Source organism: Python bivittatus, unplaced genomic scaffold (assembly GCF_059951505.1).
Source record: "Python bivittatus isolate LINGU-HERP-01145 unplaced genomic scaffold, Pbiv_v1 ctg000610_np1212, whole genome shotgun sequence".
Taxonomy (NCBI): Eukaryota; Metazoa; Chordata; class Lepidosauria; order Squamata; family Pythonidae; genus Python; species Python bivittatus.
In genome coordinates, this window is record NW_028277088.1 from 35368337 (window position 1) to 35377043 (window position 8707).

Genomic DNA, 8707 nt, shown 5'->3' on the forward strand with positions numbered 1-8707 from the left:
TGTATCCTGCCTTGAGAACGGTAAGTTTTGTTTATGTTCTGGTACATGATGAACTAAGAAGTATAAGCTTTGTTCTTAGAACCTCCAGGTATAATTTTAAGAACACCTGTTACAACCCCCCCCCTTCTTTTGCCAAAAGAAAAATTCATATTAAGCTACTGTGTGAACATGCAATTGAAAAATTAAATATAATTCAGTCTACCACACAAAAAATGGTAGAAGAAACCATAATACCTCTGGTGATATTACAAAACATTACATTGTCTTTAAAATCTGTAGTTTCAATCACCAGTTTATCTGGAATGTATCCAGTCTTGAACATATCCAAATATATATCCCTCCCTTGATTACTTCCTCCTTGTATTGTCTGTCTTGAATACTATAGTGGCAGAATGCCAGGTACAAGGAACTCTATTTTCTGGTCATTTTAACTGTATAGTAGATTAAGAATTCTGATGCCCTGGGAAAGCAATATATTCCAGACTCCTTGACATTTCAGACTGGCAATTGACATGTTTAAGGGACTAAAAGTGGTATGGGAAAGGGGACACTTGAAATGCAATTTATCACAACTCAGATAAACACTGCAGGTTTTCCACATATCTGAAGTAGACCAAGCTATGTGGCATCAGAAACTTTCTAGTTTGTCCAAGACTGGCTTTTTTTTTTTTCCTTCCCCTGACCATAAGGAATCCTGGAGTGATCAAGGATAAGGATAAGGAATCTTGGAGTGTTCAGTTCTGTTTTTCTCCTTCCAACTACTTCATATCTCAGACCTTTCACTGCAAATTTCCCTCATAGCAATCTGTCTACCTTATGATGTTGCTAAGTCTCTTTCAATTTTCAAGGTACATCTGGGGGTACAGATAAAGGGGGAGAGGATAGGGCATAGTAATTGAAATCTGCTTTTCACCAATTTTGCAGAGTTGGGGGATTGTTTGAAAAGAATACAATTTTTAGTAATACTTCCCAGTATGAATCTGGAACTCTAATGAGCTGCAGTATCTTAGATACAAGGACACTATTCACTACAAGATTGGTGGGTTCTATAATCTCAAACAAGTAAAGAGCTTCACAAAAGAGCTACAGGTTTAAAGCATACCTAATTTTTTTCGTGAACATGAGAAAATACTTCTTAGATTATCTATGCTATGAAACATCTGCATCCAATGTGTGATAAGGAACTTTTGGTTCTCTAAATGTCGCTGAACAACTTTTCCAGCATTATTTACCTCTAGATATATTGGCTGGAGCTTAATTGATTACTTTGAGATGATCTGAACCTGTTGGGGGAGGGTTACCTTCAAAATGTTTAGATAAGAATTGATTGCATAATTGAACCATCTCAGTCTTTACAAATAACTACCAACAGAAGCTTTTTTTTTTCAATAACAGTGTAACATCTGAGAGAAACTCAATTCCTTTTCTGCAAATAAGAAAGCTGTAACAGTATTATCTTTCAAAAGTATGTGTCCAGGGCTATAAAAGCATATAGGCATACAGCTTTTTATTAGACATTAAGAAAATATAGTCATTCCATAGAAATATGATGAGTAGATCTAGTGGATATTTTTGTTCACATTCATAAACTGGATTATGTATATGGACTATGGTTGCACATATTGAATGATGTTTATTTTATTTATTTATTTATTTGTTGGATTTCTCCCCCGCCCATCTCCCCCACAATGGGGGACTCTGGGCGACTTACAAAAAACATTAAAACTATAAATATATATAAAATACATAATACATCTAGAATTAAGAACAATACTAAAAAAGGAAAATCCAAGAAGATAGGAAATTGAGCCGGGGACAGCCGGCCACTATGGGGCTAGCCATCTCCCTGCTTGAGGTATTCCCTCCCCACCCCAGGCCAAGTGACAGAGCCAGGTCTTCAAGGTCCTTCGGAAGGCCAGGAGTGAGGGGGCCAATCGCACCTCTGGGGGCAGAATGTTCCAATGTTGTCTGTAACTACAATTACAATCCAGGTGTAAGGGTGAAATTGATGCAGGAAGAATCAATTATTTTTAGGCCAGACTGAAACATTAAGGAAACATGGAAGACATGACTCTGACTCTCAAAGCAGGAAAAAGAATGGCTTATTCCCAATACCATGGTAAGAGAGCCTGCATTCCAACTCTAGGATTAAACAGTGGCTACAGATCTTCTTGCAAACCCACTTACTGTGGAATTGGTTATAAATGCTTTGTTCCAATATCATAACCAATTTGAAACATGGTAGACCAGTTCACTCAGACAATGAGCCAACCAAATATGGCAAAATTTGTCACAGCCAGTGGATCCCATACCTGCCCCAGTCCAAGATTCAGCAGCCATATAGTACCAAACTTGACAGAAATCCTGACACACGTACTACCTTATTCAGTGTGAATTATACCTCTTCCCAGGACCAGAGCATTTTTTCATGGACTGATCTCATTTAAGATTTATAATTTACTTAATGGCAAAGGAAGCTGCAAAATGGCCAGTCCCCTTTCTCAGGCAGGACAATCTAGACTTAGAAAACTACACTAATTTTTATAATACTCCTAAGAGCTAACTTCAGTGAAGCAGCTGAAGTGATTGCAACTATGACATCCATCACCTCCAGCAGGTTAAACACTCATTGCAAGAGTATATTGCCAATTTAAAGTTGTTAGTTTGATGTGAGCTGGAATGAAAGAGGTTTAAAGAGGCACCATCAAATGAAATATAGGACAAACTCATTTGTCAGGGAATCCCAAAGACTTTATCAGTTCAGATTTGCTGAGGTTTTGATGGAAGACTTTAGGAATTTTGGCAGGATACAGCAGGAAAGGAAGACACTACTATATTCTTTTGTTCTCCTCCCTGCTCTCACCACTTATCAGAGACTCTGGAAGTTAAATCCATGCAACTGGAAGCTAGCAGAGCTCTACTATTTGCTCCAGAAAAGTTGGACTGATGTATGCAAGGCCAGTTTTTACTATGGAGACCATGGCTGATTTGCTCTGCTACTTCCCTCTCCCACCAAAGCATCAACTAAGTGTTGCACTTGTAGAAAGGGAGGACATTTTGCAAGCAGCTGCCCTAAAAATTCCAGATCTGGCCTGTCAGAAAATGAATCTGTCTCAGCCTCCAGGAGCTTATTTGCTAAGGCACCTAGAATTTTTTTTTTCAATAACAGTGTAACTTCTGAGGGAAATTCAGTTCCTTTTCTGCAAATAAGAAAGCTGTAACATACTACAGGTAGTCCTTGCTTAACGACCATTCATTAGGTGATTGTTCAAAGTTATGATGGCGCTTAAAAAGTGACCTATGACCATTACCTATGACCATCACAGCACTCCACAGTCACATGATTGTGATCCGGGTGCTTGGCAACCAGCTCAGACTTATGATGGCTGCAGCATCCCAGGGTCACATGATCACCATTTGCAATGTTCCAGCAAGCAAAATCAATGGGGAACCACATGATTCACTTAAAGGCTGGATGATTCACTTAATGAGCATGTGAGAACTCTGCAAAAAAGTTTGTAAAATTGGGTCCAGTCACGTGATGATTTGCTTAATGACCGCATAGCTTAGTGACCTGAATTCTGGTCCCAGTTGTGGTTGTTAAATGAGGACTACCTGTATTATCTTTCAAAAGTATGTGTCCAGGGCTATAAAAGCATATACGTTCAGAAATACAACTGTAGTGCCCAGTAGACTCTAGTGCATGGGCATCCATAGTGAGGGACAAAAAAGGCAAGATAGTGGCTGCACCCATGCATTCCAAGTCTGTTCCCTTTCACAATGCATACAAAGACAGCTGGGACTTTTAATGCATGGGCACAGCCACACTCCTGACTTTTTCACTGTCCCCAGTGGATGCCCCTACTCTGGCACTGTAAACAATTTCACTGAATTCTCCATCTCATGCAGACAAGCTCTATTCATTCAGCCTGTTGAAGGTACTGTTAAGATTGAGACTACTGATGGCTCATTCTCACACTCAAGACTAATCACAGAACATTAAATTTTCCAATGGTATTGTGAATGTATTGGCTTCAGCCTACAATCCACGTATGCATTGGGACCAAGCTAATATAATCTAATTCCCTGGCTTGCAAAACTCACAAGCCAGGGAATTAGATTATACACCTTTATGGGTCTCAAGCTCCCCTCCCTCAGCCTACAGCAGCAACTCCTTTCTGCCTTGTCTGCAAATATGTGGACTATTCTGTTACATTTCAAAAGGGAAAAATACATTTTCTCCCCCTACACCACCATACATTCAGTATTATCAATCTCATTCCTGATTCTTAGTTTCCTGCAGAATACTACTATCCATTGTAAAAAACAGAGTTAGTCTGACTAAAAGTTTGTCAATGAGAATTTACAAAAAGTGTAATCTACCCCATCAGCATGGCTCTCTTTGTTGTTTGAAGGGATGGTTCTCCAGGTGTAGTCATTACTGGTTCCTGAATTCAGTAAGCAGGAAAGATTGCTACCATCTTCCTCCCACATCCAAGCTCTTGGAACAATTACAAAAAGCACATATTTTTACCATATTAGCTCTCAGGGAGTTTACAATCTGATTTTCATGAAAGAGGGTCACAAATATTTAACTGCCTTTAATACTCGTTATGGGAAGTTTAAATCTACAGTAATGTAGTTCCAATTAGTGTCCAGCCCCTCACTCTTTATGTGATTTATGAAGTCTGATTCATTATTTATGAATCATGTTTTTGATGACTTTTTGGCTGATGTTTTGGTCACTTGGACAATTTGCTTATTTATTCTGAGAATCCTGTTTCCACACTCAAACAAATTTACAAGTTCTTTGTGACTACAGCCTTTATACTAGGGTAAATAAATGTATCTTTGATATGTTGTATTGAGTTCTATGGGATGCTCTATTTCCTCAAAAACAATTCAGATGTATCCAATTAAAGTATCATCTACCGTGTTTTGGGACAGAGAGAGACAGACAGACTTTGCCAATACAGTGGTACCTCGGTTCACGAACTTAATTCATTCCACGATTCTGGTCGCGATCCAAATTGGTCGCGAACTGAATCAAATTTTCCCATAAGGTTCAATGAAAATAAGGTTAATCCATTCTGAACCATATGTATTTTTTTTAAAACCACAAAAATATGAAACAAAGTACGGTACAGTACAGTATGAAGAGAGAGAACACTAACCTTGCTTGAGGCGACTTCTGGCGTGGAGGACAGGAAGGTGGGTAGGGAGGTGGTTATTGTTTGGAGGGAGAGTCCCCCTCGCCTACAGGAAGCCACAACCATGTGTCAGAGCAGGGAAGATGGCCGCAGGTCATGTTCGTCACCCGATGCAGAGTTTGCGAAAGGAAGCAAAATTTGGCGAACAGTGCTGTTCGTGAACCGAATTATTCGTGAACAGAAGCGTTCGTGAACCGAGGTATTACTGTATTTACTTTAAATTTGTTTCTAATTGTGTTGCCCTAACTACACTGATGACTTAAGAGAAGGGGAAATTCTTTTACTCAGACAGGCACTCATTTCTCAATCCATCCTCTGTCATCCAGATACCACTTGTCTCTTTATTGCAGAGGGTGGTGTTTCCAACTCTACCTTGGGAGCTGCAGAATCCATTCTAGAATCTGAGAGCAGCTTCTTTCCTTACACATTCCTTTCTGGGGAACTTTTTCAGCCAAAAGGATGGTTTAACAAGGAAATTTGGGCCATCAAAAAAGTTTTATAGTATTTATGCCATATCCTTGAAATGATAAAACACCCTATTGAGATGTCTCATAGATTCACGCAGCACCAGTTCATGTGGCCACAGTTCTTTTCTTGTTTAAACTTTTGTGTATCTTACATTCCTAGCTTGCAGAATAAGCAGGCAGATGTTTATGATGTAAGGAAGATTATTTTTTATCCTAAGATCAATCTCCATTTTGTGTCCAGAAAATTTTGCCCAACTGTCAACATCTGGACTCACATCCCTGTGAGATTCTTCAGACCAGTAGGAAGACTTTCTACCTGATTAAAACTGTACTCAGCAAATAAGACCCATATGTGCAGGCTTGGATTGGATGGCTAACCTGTTTTCACCTGCCCCCTTTTCTTGGAATGTGGAGAATTGCATCATGATGATTAACTATACATTCTTCCTTCCTTGAACAAAGACATCTGGCAACTTTGTCACTATAGCTTTTGTGTCTGTAAATTTAGAAATACTTAAAAGGATGGCGTACTTCTCTATTTTTGGTGGCCTTGCATTAGAACATATATCAAGGCCTGTGTGTATACTTTGTCATCATGCCAAGCCTCTCACCGACAAGCTGGCTGGACTGTTGCATCTTCTCCCTTCCTCACAGGGACTCTGGGACACAGTTTTCTTGGATGAATTCTTATGGTAGTTGAGCTCTTTTCATTCCCTGTTGTGGCCTCCTCTCTGCTCCTGAAATCAAGATTCATCTCATTTCTCACTGGTACACAATTCATAGTGCATTTTTGAAAAACTTGTTTTCAGCTATTAGCTATTAAATTCTATCTTCCTCTTCCCATGCCAACAGTTAAATCTAAACTACCTGCAAGGCATTTGGCCTGATCGTTTACCAATGGCTACATTTACTTATAGTAACTCAGTTCATGCCTTCTCAGAAGTTGTTTCAGGCTGTCTACAGTGACCAGCAGCACCTGCTGCCAAATACTTCCTGGCACACCTTCCATTGTTTTGGAGGCCTCCTGTTTTCTCTAGTAATTCAAGTTGCTCAGAACCTTCTCAAGGATCAACTCGGTCATGCTAACCCTTCACAGAAGACTTTGCTGGCTATCATAGAGGGCATTGGAGACTATATCTTGCTTTCTATGAGATTTCTCTCCTCTATTGTACTGCTCCATATAGCTATGGAGATCAATACTATAGTCCTTACCTCAGGATACCTCTGATCCACCTACCCTCCTATTTAAAGCTTTGACTGAAAGAAAGTAGAAAGAGAAGCAATTTACATGTCTGTGAGATTTAATTGACTTACTGTCAGTTACAGCAAGTGAGGAGAGAGAAGCATTCCTGAAGAGTCATAAATCAGGCACAGGTCTATTTAGAGCAGGGCACAGTTCTTGCCTGGATAACAATAAATATTGTCTGAAAACACTTCCAAGGATAGGGTCATGCCAGAGAAAGTCCAGAAACCAGTCCAAAGTCAAGCCAAAAGTCTATCTACAGGGCAAGAAACAGAAGTAACTTGAAAGTGAAAACATACAAATGCCGATCAGGAACCAAGATATTACCAACAAAGGAGTAGAGGATACTCATATAGGTAGAGAACCTGGCTTTGCCTAATGAGGAAATTGATGAACTCTCCTCTTGAGGAGTTAAACAGCTGCTTAGCCCTCTTTACCTGCTGGTGCATTTTTGGATTTGATGCTCTTCGAAGGTCAGGATCCAACTCCTTGTTATGAATATCAGCACCCATCTCCACTGAGTCTCATTTATCACTCATAAGTGTTGTTGACTCTGCCACTACAGAATAAAAGTCTCCTGAGTGCTCCTTTTCAAGTTTAGAATCAGACGAGCTTTAAATATAGGGGAGGAAAAATTCAAAGTGGATGGTAGATGCATGAGGGGCAGACTTGAATATTAAATTCCAATTATTGGAAGGGCTATCCAGACAAAACAATCATGGAAGCAGCATATGCCCTACAAACATCATGCCTTCTTCAATACCCTCACAATCTCAAAGCACCTGATTGGCCATAAACTCTCACTTCAGTACCTGTCAGCAATTCTAACTGATGTAATAGAGGACTGGCTTGAAGAAAGGCAGGGAGATGGTTATGCAATGAGAGAGGGACAGAGACTGCCTGATCCAAAACTGAAAGGGAAAGTTCTAGAATGAGAGTTGCTCTTAATGTAGAATGCTAGGGGATGGAAACTTTAATGTTTCCTGCTCTCTGATATCAGAAAGAAAGGAGGAGTGGAAGGGACTAAAAGTGTATGTATGTAGGGAACCTCTCTGACTTTGGCTGCAGAAGAAAGTTGAAATCTCCCCTCATGAGACCCCATCCCAGGCAGGAGGAGGAGTAAAGAGATTTGAAAGGGAAATACTTTGTCAGCTCCAGCAGATAAATGAAAATGGAAGGAAGGGCATAATGCACAACTGGAGGGAAGAAGGAGGGGGTTGCACATGACACATACAGATAATGGGGGAAGGGAAGGGAAGGGAAGGGAAGGGAAGGGAAGGGAAGGGAAGGGAAGGGAAGAGAAGGGAAGGGAAATAGAATGAAAAAGGTAGTATAAAGCCTGAAGCTTGCAAGGTGGGGATCAGTGAATTCCAGGGTAGATAGGAGGATTATATAAACAAGGCAGAGACGTCTCTGACCCTCAAGGCTGGGTGAAAAATGGCCAAAAGTCCAGTGATTGGAAAGGTTATGAGGACTATTAGTTAAATCTTGGGACTAGCATGCAAACAGACATACCTACACATGACCCATATGCATATACAGACTGTGCTCTATGGTAGGCAGATTTTATGAGTATATATATATGACTTTTTTCTTGTCTGTAATATGTAATACACTTATCTAGCCATGCTGTCAATAAAGCTTTTGCTGTAACTGAATGTGGGGTAGAGTTCCTGGAGAATCAATATCTTTTGCGGTGCCTGGTGTGGTCTGACACTAAGTTTCAGGCTCTTCTTGTCTTGGAAGATCTTATGTGAGCCATATGAAAAATAGTAAGTGCTATAAAT